Source organism: Hemibagrus wyckioides, linkage group LG19 (assembly GCF_019097595.1).
Source record: "Hemibagrus wyckioides isolate EC202008001 linkage group LG19, SWU_Hwy_1.0, whole genome shotgun sequence".
Taxonomy (NCBI): Eukaryota; Metazoa; Chordata; class Actinopteri; order Siluriformes; family Bagridae; genus Hemibagrus; species Hemibagrus wyckioides.
The window spans coordinates 14,082,720-14,099,437 of record NC_080728.1 but is presented as its reverse complement, the minus strand read 5'-3'; the positions used below and the strand labels follow the sequence as shown (position 1 = coordinate 14,099,437).

At 38.1% G+C, this 16,718-nt stretch overlaps 1 long non-coding RNA gene and 1 pseudogene across 1 annotated transcript; one reads left to right on the top strand and one right to left on the bottom strand.

Moving 5' to 3' along the window:
- On the top strand, positions 1–13,435 carry LOC131370474 (intraflagellar transport protein 46 homolog; annotated as a pseudogene).
- Positions 13,436–14,367: 932 nt separating this feature from the next.
- LOC131370366 (uncharacterized) lies at positions 14,368–15,177 on the bottom strand. Its single transcript, XR_009207406.1, has 3 exons — positions 15,066–15,177; positions 14,855–14,951; positions 14,368–14,569 (listed from the first exon to the last, which is right to left on the bottom strand). It is a non-coding gene; the product is annotated as an uncharacterized LOC131370366 (long non-coding RNA).
- Positions 15,178–16,718: the final 1,541 nt, after the last annotated feature.

Sequence of the window (16,718 nt, the reverse complement as noted above, 5' to 3'; positions counted from 1 at the left end):
ATGCCCCTTTTCAAGAAGCTGCAAGCTAAGAGGTGGAACTTGAAGTTCAGCACCTATAAGAAAATCCAGTCTGAGGACTATGAGGTAAAAAACGATTTTTAATTAAAGTTCTTTCTTATTTTTATACTTGATCCAAACACTGCTGTGAGAGATGTTGTCCTTTTCTGTGTGTATGTAACGCGCTGAGTTAGCATTAACGTATGGGATCGCTCCAATTCAAGTTGCAGCAGTAATCAGACAGCACTTCACATCTCGAGCTGTATTCTACTGGACACAGCGTTACTTATTTAAAGAACACAACTTAAATAAGCAAACAGAAATGAAAATAAAAACACTGGACATCCGGCACACATGCGGTACTCGAGGCTCAAGTGACTGCAGACTGTTCACAACAAAAACAAAAACAGCTCGCTGATCTTAAAGGAGAAAAACCTTTGGCTCTCCTGTGCTCTTCTCAACCCACGAATTTTTTTCGTTGCACAAAACTAAGTTAGCTCTCGAGCCAGCTGTTTAATTTAACGTGTGTGTGACGTTTTCATCCTCAGCTTATTGATAACCAGCCCTATAATGAGACTCTGGACATTGACGACTCAGAAGAGGTGGCCAGTTTGTACACACCTACTCCATGGCAAGCAGGTCAGCTGAGGCTCTTAATGCTGTATGATTTCAATGCTAAACATTTCCTGCGTTGCTGAAGTATAATGTTATGTTTCCAGTCTTAAGGAACACAAGCCAACAGCAGCTGAATAACATGGCCAATAGTGGCAGTGATGAGTGGCAGAGAACAGTGATTCTGTTCCTCAGAAAGATGTTATTCTAGTCTCATGAGACTGAACTGAGCGTTCTCATTACAATATTGACTTTGTCTTTTCTGTTTACACACACACACACACACACTTATTTTGCAGATATACATATGTAAAATAAATAAATAGATAAATAAATGAAAAACTTAAATGTTCTAAATAAAAGTATATTGGGTAAGTCAAACAAAATCTGGCAAATGAAATACTAAATGATATTGAAACAAAATGTCAACAATATTAAGTGCAATACTGCTCAAATTATTATTACTGCCCAAATTATGTATACTTTACATAAGTATGTATATATATTTAGTTACTTAAGTGAACTAAAATGAGTAGCTGGGCAGAAAACAAAACAATGGGACATCTGACCATCGTGCCATAACAACTTCTCCTGGTCTAAGAACGTCAAAATGGTGAATGGGAGCATCATTTTCATTCAAAATATCCCATGGTGTAAAGATTTTCGCTCTGTAGCCATCCTCAAAGTGCACAAGGCAAAATGTCCTGGGAACAAATCATAAAAATATATATTAGAAAAATAAATTAGCAAATACTGGGACCACAAATTTCCAGTTTATCCCATTTTTTCCAAGATGCTCTACCAAAATGTACTTTGACGCTTTGGTAAAGCATTTGAATAATTTTTATACACATCAAACTCATAAATGCACTGATATCACTTTAGTTTTATGTCTTTCTCCACCAAATGGCCTTTTCTACTGGTGCACCACTTAACCTATAAACAAAGCTTTCTTTAATATAAAATGATTAAAGCAGTGTTATTTATACCTGAGTGATGATGTGTTGGAGATGGAGACTCTGGAACATCTCCTGCATTTTGTTTGTGGGAATTCTTCTTCTTTTTGAAGATTTCTGTGGCATGCTTCTGGAAACAACCACATTCAACAAAAGTATATTTATCAAGATAATCTTTCCACAAAAATGTTATTTATCTAATAATGCCGTAACATTAACTCACTATTACATGGTTTTAACTTACATTTTGGCTCCTAGTCGATAATAACTATGTTTATGTTACTTCAGAAATTCGGCGGGAAAAAATTAAACCCAGCTTCACCGTCCGCTTTCTCCGTCTTCTTCTTCTTCTTCGTAATTGATTTGCGGCCCGGAAAGTAGGTGGTGCAGTACTGCCACCTAAAGGGGTGGATGAATGATGCGGTAAAAATCATTTATCGTAATCATTGAAAGCGCTTGCAGATATCACGCCTTTTTGCTGTGTGTGGAAAAAAGTTCTCACTAACACAACAAGCTAACGCTAACGTTGGCTTAATAATAACAATAAAAATAATAATAATAATAATAATAATAATAATAATAATAACTAGAATGTTACATTTCCAGAAGAAAACGCGAGTGTGATTGAATATGTTGCTTAAACTATTGCAAGACATGCTCAAATAATATTTAAAAGCTAAAGTCACAGTTTAAAAAGTTTAAGGTAGTTTATGTGGCTATAGAGTAAGAATTCAAGCTGTAGGAACAGTTTAAAGACGATACGTCCTTAAAAAAATCTCTTCCCTCACTCTAGCTGATGTCACACACACACACACACAGTAGCGGTCTGAAGTCCTTGAAAAATACATTTAAAAATCCATCTAAAATAAACTATAAAAATACTATAAAATACTTATCAGCATGAAAAGTAATAGCACACTTAAGCACAACATGAGCAACATTTTGAGGAACTATATAATATATATATATATATATATACATAAAATGAGATATGCTGCTTAAACTATTGCGAGAACTTCTGAAATAATATATAAAGATAATATATAAAGATAACTCCGAGCGGGTCTCGAACCCGTGTCTCCAGCATGGGATACTTTACATGCACTACCGCTAGCCACCGTCAAATACACAATATACGATATACACGTTAAATATGCTTAAACTATTGCAAGACATTCTCTAATAATATAAACAAACTAAAGTCACAGTTAAATATGAAGTCTAAACGAACTAGTGTGTGCGCTGGGAACAGTTTAAAGACGATGCGTCCAACCTCTTCCCTCACTCTAGCGATATGTTATACTATTGCAAGTTTACATCACAGCACGTACGGCACCTAACGCAAGCCTCCGTTACATCTATAAAAACTATACATGCTTAAACTAAACACAAATTACAGTTACAGTTAAAATATGAAGCCTAAACGAACTGGTGTGTGTGCTCTGTTTAAATGTCGGTTTAAAGATGATACGACTTTAAAAAAAACAAACCTCTTCACTTACTCTAGTTGACGTCACACATACAGTAGCGGAAGTCCGTGAAAAATAGTATTTAAAAATCCATATAAAAAACTATAATACTTATCAGCATGAAAAGTAATAGCACACCTAAGCAGCATTTTAGCGCTGTAAGCATGTTTCTAGCTATTATATTATCGGGCGCTCTACCAAATAAGCTAAGCTGTAGCTTATAACACTACTGAGATCAGTGGAGTAATGTTTTACATGATGATAACCTCTTTTCGAGATTAAATATATAAATGAGATTCGAGATTAAATATATAAATGCTAAATATGCTTAAACTATTGCAAGACATTCTCAAATAATATATAAAAAACTAATATATACACAGTTATAATATGAAGTCTAAACGAACTAGTGTGTGCGCTAGAAACACTTTAAAGACGATGCATCTTTAAAAAAAAAACCTCTTCCCTCACTCTAGCTGATGTCACACACACACACACACACACACACACACACACACACACACACAGTAGCAGTCTGAAGTCCGTATTGCTTTAAATATTCATCTAAAATAAACTATAATACTTATCAGCATGAAAAGTAATAGCACACTTCAGCACAACATGTGCAACATTTTAGCGTTGGAACCATGTTTCTAGCTATTACCGTTTAGGACTAGTAGCGTACCCAGGAAACCAGAATAATAACTAGAATGTTGCATTTCCAGAACAAAATGGGAGTGTGATTGAATATGTTGCTTAAACTATTGCAAGACATGCTCAAATAACATTTAAAAGCTAAAGTTACAGATTAAAAAGTTTAAGGTAGTTTATGTGGCTGTAGAGTAAGAATTCAAGCTGTAGGTACAGTTTAAAGACGATGCGACCTTAAAAAACCTCTTCCCTTACTCTAGCTGACGTCACACACACACGCGCGCACACACACACACAGTAGCGGTTTGAAGTCCTTGAAAAATACATTTAAAAATCCATATAAAATAATCTATAATACTTATCAGCATGAAAAGTAATAGCACACATAAGCATAACATGTGCAACATTTTAACGTTGGAACCATGTTTCTATCGTGTGCAGGAAGTAAAGTCCGTAAAAATGCATTTAAAAATTAATATAAAATAAACTACAATACTTATCAACATGAAAAGTAATAGCACACTTAAGAAACACATGATGAACATTTTAGCGTTGGAACCAGAATTTTAGCTATTACCGTTTAGGACTAGTAGCGCGCCCAGGAAACGGAATAATAATAATAATAATAATAATAATAATAATAATAATAATAATAACTAGACATATACATTTCCTGAAGAAAATGTGAGTGGTGCTTGCCGTGGCAAAACTCATCCCTGACGAATTTCCCCTCATTGTGCTGAGTGGTTTGATATGTCACATGTGTATGTTGCAGTAACATTAGCATGAACGTTAGCAATAGCATTAGCGATAGCGTTAGCATTAGCATTGTCTTTAGCTTCAGCATTAGCATCAACGTTAGCATTAGCGTTAGCATTAATGTTAAAATTAGCATTACCATCAGCGTTAACTTTAGCATCAACATTAGCATTAGCATCAACATTAGCATTAGCGTTACCTTTAGCATTGGCATTAATGTTAGCGCTAGCATTAGCATCAACGTTAGCATTAGCGCTAGCATTAGCATCAACATTAGCATTAGCATGAGAATTAACCTTATCGTTAGCCTTAACCTGAGCATTTAACATAGGGTGCCAATACTTTTGTGATGTCAAAACTTTTGGAACCCTCCACCATTTATAATGGAGGTCTATGGGAAAAAATTATAAACTGGTCCATGGGACTAGTTAGCGGACAAAATTTGTACGGAAGAAGAAGAATTATAATAATAATAATAACTAGACATGTACATTTCCTGAAGAAAATGTGAGTGGTGCTTGCCGTGGCAAAACTCGTCCATGATGCATTTCCCCTCATTGTGCTGAACGGTTTGATATGTCACGTGTATATTGCCCTAATTTTGCGATTTCCCATAATTCCTCCCTAATTTTGCGATTTCCCATAATTCCTGGGGGTGTCATCTGACGTCACGTGACGTCATTTTGACACACGTCACTCAATTCCCCTCATTGGATTGAGTGTTTTGATGTCACATGTGTATGTAGCTGTAATTTTGCAATTTCCCATACAAGCCACACGATTTGACACAATAATTATATATAATTATATTAATTATAATATTGTAATTATAATATAATTCCTGGGTTAATGAATTTTGACTTCAACGTTAAGTTTACAAACATGCTGTACACATTGTGTCACGCTGTATTTCCTACACATCCCACGCATGCGCCTTGCACGCATACGCCACTGCAAGTTTCTCTACGATTTTAAACCTTTCTGATTCGATGTTACGCTGTGTGCAACAGCAACTGTAAACAATTTACACACAGTTTCAAAACATTATGCGGAATACGAATGTTACAGCTGTGACATGCAGAAAAAAAAGCTAGCCCGTATATTAACATTATTTAACTATACCTGAATAATAATCATACAATTACAGCATAATAACACATTTCAAATAGAACACTTACCGACACAACCTGTCCTTGAACAGTTATTATTTTGTTGAGACAGTTTTCACCATACTGTGACACCACAGCTGACGGTGGATTTATGGTTTCTGTGGCTTTCGTGGCGACATCCTCAGGCACGTTTACGCTTGATGTTCTAAACGCCATTGTGTTGGGTTTCATGAAAATTAGTGCGGAGCTGTTATGCTTTGCTGGTACAAAGCCATAGTTCCTTAACAGATATGTTCTGCCAACTTCCATGTCGGTTCCTATTTCCCGTAACACACTGTCGTCTGCGGTAACTTTTATTGCTTCTGTGTCGTCCGATATTCCATAGTGTATACTCTTTTTTTTACTTTCCCCATGGTCACTTGGTCACTCGTGAAAGTAAACTGAAGACATTTCGTTACTTCCCCCCGTTCGGTACGGCCTCCACGGTTCAATATGAGTATGTGAACCACAGTTTTTTCCTTAAAATAATAATAACCATGTGTTTTATTACTCTCTGAACCGCCTGTTTGTGTTTGCCTGTACTGTATGTCTACGCACTGAGACAGACACGCCTCCCTGCGAGTAAATATCCAATCAGTGAGCGCTAAAGTTAGGGGCGGTAACCATGCTTGCGATGCTGGTGTCAGATTTCACTCTAACCCTGGAGAGCGGTGAAGCGAGACAAATATGAGGAAGCAGCACTGTCTTTCAGATCTGTGGTATGGGGACATTTCGGATTTGTTGTGGACTATGATGCTGATGAAACAAAAAAAAAATGACTGTGTTTAAGCACTGTTACACACGAGTTAGCTACTGACATGGAAATACTTCCAACATGACCGCACATCTGCAGCTCCATCACCTATAGATATCACTGTCTGGAAGCAGGATGGCAGAGCAGGTAACACAGGCATCCAAAAAGTAACAGTCCCCTAGCTGTTTCCTTCCAGCATTCAGACCCAACTGGTTCCGAGAGACACAAAAAATAACTATAATATCATAATCGCTAAAGATTTGCAGCCGTTTTCTGTGATCGGTGATGTGGGCTTTCGGCAACTTATAAAAGTGCTCGAACCGCGTTACACACTACCGACACATCCTTTTTTCCCGATATCTACGGAAAAACGCGCAAAAATTTTTAAAACGAATTGGCTAAAGCACAAAGCCTTGCTCTAATAACAGATAGTTGGACCTCGGGGGTAACAGAGTTATCTCACCGTGACTGTTCATTACATAGCGGATTGGGAAAAAAGAGCGCCGTCCAAAGCCGTCCCCTGTATTAAAGTCATACAAGCGCTAATTTTTATATCTCACTATTTTCAGTACACTATGAATGTGTACAAGTTAATTTTTGCATTGCAGTAAAATAAAGAGAATTGCAACTAAAACCAGTTTTTTTCTTCTTAACATACTTACTGTTCCTCGGTACGTATTGAACCATGGGTTGACTGTATTGTTGCATCCCTAGTCATAACATTGCAACTGCAACTGAACAAATAACATGCAATTACTTGAACAGAATGTATAAACAAAACATTTTAAACCATCCAGCTGTAAGTATTCGTATTTGGTGAATGTCACTCACATTACTAACATGTTTTTCCATTAAAACGTAACAGTGGCAGTGTCATTTGCCTCAATTCACTATACATCTCTATAACATTGAGGAAGACATACTAAACGTCCATATCTTGTTCGAGGTCTACCTGCTGGATCCCCAACAGGAGAGGCTAAAGGAGATGGAGCTACCTTATTGTCAGGAATTTCATCTGGAGTTTGGAAGTTTTCCCTATCCTGATTGGGTGTAGATGGCCCAATAGGCCTAGATGCAGAGTTGTCTCGATAGACATAAGGCCGAGAGCCTGAAAGTGCTGTGAGAGGTGGAGCTTCCCTGTGGGTGTAGGGGGAACATGTGTTCTTGGAGAAGCAAGGCTAGGTGGCCATGGGGACCGATAAGGCTTTAGGCGGTTGTAATGAATCATTTTGGATTTTGCCCTAGGATCCAGCTGATCTTTGACTTCATAAGTCACTCCAATGTCACCTGTAGGTGAGCCTAGTCTACTCACAACCTTGAATAGACCAGCCCATTTGGGAGCAAAAACAGTCAGTTAAAGCTGGAAGATCAACCCACACCAGATCATTAGGGTGATAAGCCGTGTGCCATAACTGATGATCATAGTAGTATTTCTGCTGTGCTCCAGCAGCCTCAATGTTGTCTGCTACTGAGTTAAAGGCAAATCGCAACCATCTGAGCATAGACTGTGCATACTCATTTGGGGTTCCAGATGTAGCCTTGGAAAGAAGATAATCAGCAGGGAGATGAGCTTCTCTACAATGAACTAAAAAGAATGGTGAGTGCTTAGTGGAAGAGCGGTCACTTGTGTTATATGCAAATTCAACCTGCCTTAAGTGTTGACTAGATCAGAATCAAACTGACGACCTTGGCCTGTCTGCAGACTTTGGGGAACACCATGACGACTCACATGATCATCAAACAAACATTTTGCCACAGTTGTTGCGCACTGATCACGGAGCGCATAAATGTTCAAATACTTGGTGAAATAATCCATTACCACAAGCATGTAAGGATTTCCTCTCTGTGTGATTGGTAACTCAGTCAAATCAGCTTCTACTTTCTCAAAAGGCATGCTTGTGACTATGTTTTGCATTGGGGCCTGTTGGTGCGGTGTTTGCGGCCTTCTTGCTTCACAAGCCTGACATTGGAGACACCATTGGGTTATGTCCCTAGACATGTTTGGCCAATAGTATCGAACCAGAGCACACTGTAATGTCCTTTACACACCGAAGTGGCCAGTGAGGGAATGCCCATGTACATTTTCAAATACCTTGCAATTCAGGTTGTTTGGAACCACAACTTGAAAAACATCACCTGGCGGGGGTCTTACCTTAAGACAAAGAACGAACTCAACCAAGATAAGCCTAGGGAATTCTTTACAAAAATGCCTTAGTAAAGGGGAGATACCCTTGAGCTCAGCTTATGGGGGTCTACATTTGACTAACACCCAATCATTCACCGTGCATAATAGGACCTACCATGGATGAAACCTGCCGAGATGCGATACCACCGCCAGCTAACTGCTGTCCGGGTTAAACCTGTGTAGGCTGTGAATCAAATAAATCAGTCTGGGTACAAGCTGAAACAAAATTCACAGGTGCAGCCTCAGAGGTAATGTCAATTTCATAATTTCTGACAGGTCGACGAGACATTGCATCCACATTGGCATGTTTGTGACCGTGTCTGTATTCAATTGTCCAATTGTACAAGTCAATTTCCAGAGCCCACCTTGCTCTGCAACCTGTGGGATCACTATCGAAAATCATCTTCCTGACACCAAACAGGGGCTTGAGATCTGTAATAATTCGAAAAGGGTGACCCATTAGGTACTGACAGAAGTGACGAATGGACCACACAATAGCCCACAGCTCCCTATCATAGGTTGACTATCGTCTCTCCGTGGGTGTCAAAATGTGACTGCCATATGCAATAACATGTTCCTTATTATCATCACTTATCTGGGACACAACACAGCCAATTGCTCTGTTTGATGCATCAGTAAAGAGCAAAAACTCTTCTATGAAAGAACTGGAGCATTGGTTAATGCTTGGCGAAGTGAAGCAAAAGCTTCCTGTTTCATGTCAGTCCAAGTAAACAATTTTCTAACCCTTTCTGAGTAAGGGCATGCAGTGGCTGTGACAATTGTGCAAACCTAAAGATAAACCATCTATAGTATGAACACAGGCCTAGAAATGCTCTGAGCTCAGTAGAATTTTCAGGAGTAGGTCAGTTCCTAACCTTCTGAACATTACTTGTATCAGGTTGTAAAGCAGTAGAGGACACAATGAGTCCCAGAAATGTTACCTGTGGTTGGGCAAAACAACATTTGGACGGTTTCAGCTTTAAATCAGCTGCTCACAACCGATCAAAGACTTCCCTTAGATGCTGCATGTGCTCACCAAAACTCTTACTATGTACAATAATATCGTCTGGGTACACAAGGCAAGTCGTCCAGGAAAGACCCTGTAACACAAGCTGCATGAGGTGTTGAAAAGTGGGAGGAGCATTAACAAGACCCATTGGCATGACTGTGAATTGGTATAAGGAGCGACCAGTGGTGAAAGCTGTTTTTGGTTTGTCTGCATCATGAAGCTGTACCTGCCAGTGACCAGAAGACAGGTCCATTGTGCTAAAAACGGAAGAATCACTAAGCGCATCCAAGGTGTCATCAGTCCTGGGTAAAGGATGTGCATCCTTAATAGTAACAGAATTCAAAAGTGTAGAGAAGGTCAAATTAAGTTCACCTGAAAAGGTTATAGTGCATTTTAGGTGCATCCTGAAATTTCACCTGAAAGCCAAATATCCTTAACTTTTTGTGAGTAGTGTATAACTCAAGAAAGAAAATAATCCACCCCCAGGAGTCCAAACCAGAAAGACAAGGTACATTTGGGAAATTGGTACATTTTTTTTATGTACAAAATCTTGAATTTGTAAATAACTAAAGAAATGGCTTGTGGGTACATTGAATTGGGTGGGTAACTGCTCGAAAGAGGCAAAAACATTATCAGTGTAAAGGTCTGCAAAAGATGCCAATCCAAGAACTTCCCAGTAAGCATAAGCAGTATCCAAAATAGAAGGGTGAAACAGAGGGTTGGAGTGGATTGGAGAAAGGAGGGGGGTATTGTGCAGACCAAAATGGCGTATAAATTGGGTCCAAATTTTGAGACTGTTTTTAACGATAATATTTTTTGCATTTTTTTTTATAGGTGACAACAGGTGCGTTTACATGGACACTTGTAATCTGATCATAACAGGACTAGAAGCACAATCAGATTAAAAAAGTGTCATGTAAACACGTCAATCGGATGGAATTTGTCACATCCGATTAAAATTTCAATCGGATGGTAAGGGGTGGTTTAAACCATTTTTAGTCCGATCGAGAGGACATGTAAACACTTAATCGGATGGAATATGTTCCTGGAAAGTTCTGCGCATGTGCAATGATGCAAGAATGATGTATGATGTACGGATGTTGATACGAATGACGTACGGATGTTTTCGTGGACTGTGCGCATGTCAAAAGATCTAATCCGATTCTAATCATGTGTCATGTAAACACGCATAACAACCTGATTACTTTATACCGCGTTCATGTAAACACTGCGATCGGATTTGTCAATCTGATTGAATTCAGTTCGATCTGATTAAAAAGTGTCCATGTAAACGCACCTATTGTGTAAGGCAGCCAGGGATGAGGGCTTACGAGAGGCATTCTCAATTTGAAGCCATGCAGACGGGTGGATTAATTTACTTGAATAGAACCAACAGAGAATAGAGCAAATAGCAGCTGCCCAACTGTCTGAATTATTCTTTATGGTTGCATGTGGCTTTGGTTTGTAGAACCTAGATTCAAATTCTTCACAAACTGTCTTACAGCTCACAGCCACAGGGCCTCACCTATTGGAGCCAATAACATGACAGATAAATGATGAATGAGATACAGATGAATGAGATAAAATTCTAACAGCTCTCAATAACCGTCATTAAAAGTATTAGCTGGAGAATGATGTTTTTGAGGGCTTGTCAGTGCCATGCCTCAGAGAGAGAAACCATATGATTCCTTAACAAAGCTATAAGGATATAGAACGGTTTGTTTTTAATAGACCTTGTATGCAGTGGGTTTAGAAATTAATCGGACTGTGATATAGATGTAAAAACGAAATTGGAGCATAGGATCTGCAGTCATCGTTGTGTGGGGGTATGTCTCCCTACAGGGCATATGATCCATCAGATTATGACCATCTTCGTGTCTCATCAGATATAAAAGAAATTTTCCAGTTCATCACATGGTAAGCTGTGCGAATGTTCCTACACAGTTCGACATAAACCGTAGACACTGTGGTTCTGAAGTGATGGAACATTACTTAAGATAGATAGATAGATACTTTATTCATCCCAAAGGAAAATTTACAGCTTCCAGCAGTATCAAGCACAGGTAATAGAAAATAAAAAGGAATACAACAAAAAATACTAAAATGCCCAAATTTAAGGGTACAAAAATATAACAAATAACAAAACATTACACAATTTAACAAAATTAAAACATAACAAATTGTAAACATTGAAATGCATGTTCAAACATTTTTCCTATAATCTTAACATGAAAATGGATTAATATAAATGTCTCTTCATTTCAGATACACACCACAGAACATTGAATTGGATCATAAGCTGAAGCCTTTTATTCCAGACTTCATTCCAGCTGTAGGCGACATTAATGCTTTTCTCAAAGTAAGTGGATACTACTACTACTATTACTACTACTAATAATAAAATGTAAACATTATACGTTTTACACCAATGTACTGTATACGTGGATTAAAAGAAATGTACGTGGATTGCTGTTAAAACTAGTTTATGTGTCAAGGTTCCTCGGCCGGATGGGAAGGTGGATGGTCTGGGCTTGCTAGTGTTGGATGAACCATGTATTAAACAATCTGACCCAACGGTGCTCTCCCCGTGACTTTCTGAGAACCGTAAACAGCACAATGTCACTGTGAGGACACACACACACTCACAAACAGTTCATCTGAAATACAGTGTAGAAATGAATTTCAAACTGTTTGATATATACAGAAGCACTATTTAAAGAAGCTAGTTTGTGTTGTATTGTGCACGTTGATAAGTCCTCATTCCTCACACACACAATAAAAATATCTTTAATAGGAAGTGAAGGTGAAGAGTATCAAGAGTGCACAGAAGAACCCAAAAGCTATTGATGACTGGATAGATAGCATCAGTCAACTCCATCGCTCCAAACCTCCAGCCACAGTACTTTACACCAGGTACAAACACTAGCACACAGTGATTTACAGCTTGTAGTAACACACTATAAATTATAACATTCACTTACAGTACACACAATACTGGATACACAAGCTTGAACAAACGCTGTCCCACAACAAACTGGTTCAGCTGGCACAGCTGTTCCACACAAACAAATTTCAATCTATATCTCAAGAAAGTAAGTAATGCCTTAATGTCTTCCTCAGACCCATGCCAGACATTGATACCCTGATGCACGAATGGCCACCTGATTTTGAAGAGCATTTGGGCAAGGTTGGTTTTGAAACACTTTCATTAATGTGTGAAACCTAATTCCATGTATATTGTCTACATGCCAGTCCACACTAGTCTCTCACTGTTTTTAAACAAGGATATTTCATGTTTATGAAGTGTATTTTTCAGTAACATCACACAAAATGAATGTACAATCAATCTCTCTCTCTCTCGCAGCTGAACCTCCTCACAGCAGATATTAACTGTGACCTGGAACAGTACATTGGCACAATTTGCGGTTAGTTCATCTGTCTTCATTTTATTTTTTTTTACAATCTGCTTTATGATATAATTTTAATAGATGAATTTCTGTAGGTATCTTGGACATTCCAGTACACAAGAACTGAATCCAGTCTCTCCTGTTCACACTTTATTCTGAACTCAGAAACTTCCAGGTTTGTTTTAATTCTTTGGCTTTCCTGTGCTTCTCAACACAAATTTTTTTCGTTGGACAAAACTAAGTTAGCTCTGGAGCCAGCTATCAATGTTGTCTAACTGAATGTGTTAGCTGGCTAAGCTGTTTAATTTAATGTGTATGTGTGATGTTTTCATCCTCAGTTTATTGATAACCAGCCCTATAATGAGACTCTGGACATCGACGACTCAGAAGAGGTGGCCAGTTTGTACACACCTACTCCATGGCAAGCAGGTCAGCTGAGGCTCTTAATGCTGTACGATTTCAATGCTAAACATTTCCTGCGTTACTGAAGTATAGTTGTCAGGAACTGCTGGACTGTTCCCTGCCAGGCCTGAGGAAGGCGCTAGCAGGTGAACCCGAGAAGCCTGCTTGTTCATGTGTCTTGTAATTACCTGTCCTATTGTTCTCTCCCCTGATTGTCTGACCTCTACCCAGTTTACCCTAATGTCTTGCTCTATAAATAGGGACCCTTTTGTGCCGGTCTTTGTCCGTGATTGTTATTAGTTCCGTGGTTCCAGTCCGTCTATGCTCCTGTCAGTCTTAGTCTTTCTTATTTTCCGTTAACCACGCCATGTCTCGTCTTCCGTCTGTTTCCCCATGTCGTGTCTTCATGTGAATAAAAGCTGCGCTTCGCTGAATCCTGTGTCTGGGTCTGCGTTCAGCCGCGTGCTAGCGTGGGCACGCGCACCACAGACGGCCTGGGTTCGAGCCCCGCCTAGGGCGAGGATCCCGGCTGTGACGATAGTGTTATGTTTCCAGTCTTAATGAACATAAGCCGACAGCAGCTGAATAACATGACCATGAGTGGCAGAGAACAGTGATTTTGTTCCTCAGAAAGATGTTTTTCTAGTCTCATGAGACTGAACTGAGCTTTCTCATTACAAGCTCGACTTTATTTCTTATATATATATATATATATAAGAAATAAAGACAAATAAAAAAGACAAAGTGTGTGTATGTATGTGTGTGTGTGTATGTGTGTGTATATACACACACACACACACACACTTATTTTGCAGATATACATATGTAAAATAAATAAATAGATAAATAAATGAAAAACTTAAATGTTCTAAATAAAAGTATATTGGGTAAGTCAAACAAAATCTGGCAAATGAAATACTAAATGATATTGAAACAAAATGTCAACAATATTAAGTGCAATACTGCTCAAATTATTATTACTGCCCAAATTATGTATACTTTACATAATTATGTATATATATTTAGTTACTTAAGTGAACTAAAATGAGTAGCTGGGCAGAAAACAAAACAATGGGACATCTGACCATCGTGCCATAACAACTTCTCCTGGTCTAAGAACGTCAAAATGGTGAATGGGAGCATCATTTTCATTCAAAATATCCCATGGTGTAAAGATTTTCGCTCTGTAGCCATCCTCAAAGTGCACAAGGCAAAATGTCCTGGGAACAAATCATAAAAATATATATTAGAAAAATAAATTAGCAAATACTGGGACCACAAATTTCCAGTTTATCCCATTTTTTCCAAGATGCTCTACCAAAATGTACTTTGACGCTTTGGTAAAGCATTTGAATAATTTTTATACACATCAAACTCATAAATGCACTGATATCACTTTAGTTTTATGTCTTTCTCCACCAAATGGCCTTTTCTACTGGTGCACCACTTAACCTATAAACAAAGCTTTCTTTAATATAAAATGATTAAAGCAGTGTTATTTATACCTGAGTGATGATGTGTTGGAGATGGAGACTCTGGAACATCTCCTGCATTTTGTTTGTGGGAATTCTTCTTCTTTTTGAAGATTTCTGTGGCATGCTTCTGGAAACAACCACATTCAACAAAAGTATATTTATCAAGATAATCTTTCCACAAAAATGTTATTTATCTAATAATGTCGTAACATTAACTCACTATTACACGGTTTTAACTTACATTTTGGCTCCTAGTCGATAATAACTATGTTTATATTACTTCAGAAATTCGGCGGGAAAAAATTAAACCCAGCTTAACCGTCCGCTTTCTCCGTCTTCTTCGTAATTGATTTGCGGCCCGGAAAGTAGGTGGTGCAGTACTGCCACCTAAAGGAGTGGATGAATGATGCGGTAAACATCATTTATCGTAATCATTGAAAGCGCTTGCAGATATCACGCCTTTTTGCTGTGTGTGGAAAAAAGTTCTCACTAACACAACAAGCTAACGCTAACGTTGGTTTATTATTATTATTATTATTATTATTATTGTTGTTGTTGTTGTTGTTGTTGTTGTTGTTGTTGTTGTTGTTGTTGTTGTTGTTGTTGTTGTTGTTGTTGTTATTATTATTATTATTAATAATAATAATAATAATAAAGTGTTCAATCATTACCAACCTACATACACTACCAGTCAAAAGTTTGGACACATCTTCTAATTCCATGGTCTTTCCTGATGTTTATTTCTTTCTACATCATGAAACAATGCTGAAGGCGGCCGAAATACACAATAATCTCCTTTGAATAGTTGATATTGAGATATGTCTGCTACTTATGCTCTGTAAAGCCTTCATAACGGCTCTAATCTGAGGTGCTGTATCTTGGACATTCCAGTACACAAGAACCGAATCCAGACTTTATTCTGAACTCTGAAACGTCCAAGTTTGTTTTAATTCTTTGGCTTTCCTGTGCTCCTCTCTGAAATGTCAGATTTGTCAGTGTGCTGCCTAAACAACCCCTGAAACAATTGGTGTATGCAAGGGTTTAATTTTATACCAGGTTTACACTGACATTACTGTTATTACTGTGGTGTGGTTGTTACATTTTAGAGTGGGTTGTGGTGTAAGTTCTTCTTACTGTTTATCTTAACACAGCTTGCAATTACGATACAGTCTGCATTACAATGCTATATTAGCTTTCTACAAATGGTGTAACATCTATTTATGAAGAGTAACATTGTCACATGGCCTTCAGAGCGAACGACTGTAGAATGTTCAGAGGAAATGTTTGTAGAAAAAAAATCTTTCTTGTGAAATTTTGAAGACTTGAATGTATATTTGTGAAACACCAGTGTTTTGCATCACAGCTAAGACTACATGACTGAATATTTCTATTATCTTGTTTCCTTTAGCACTAAGAATTTGGCAGAGGCAACCCTCTACGGACAGCTTGAGCATCATTGAGCATGAAATGTATGAACTGCAAATGAACAAAATTATAATAAACAAAAAAACATACTTTATCTGTCTGAATTGTTCTTTATGGTTGCATGTGGTTTTGGTTTGTAGAACCTAGATTCAAATTCTTCACGAACTGTCTTAAGTTCTCTGTGGCTCTTTGGGCTATCAAATGCAAAGTGTCATTTACACGACTCACTAAGCTCACCTCTTTCAAAACCCCAAGAAGTGCCAGCTCCAGTCTGTGACCCATACACTGAATGTCTATCAGTTTTGGATTGTCCACTCTCAGTTTTGCAACAACACCAGCTGTTTGGCCCATGTTCACATTTTTTATAGTTGTGAGTGTTAGAGCATTTTGCAAACAAAATGATTCATTTTGGCCAGAGAGCTTTAGTTTCAGCCGGTGTTAACTATGTTAAATGTGATGTCATAGTGGA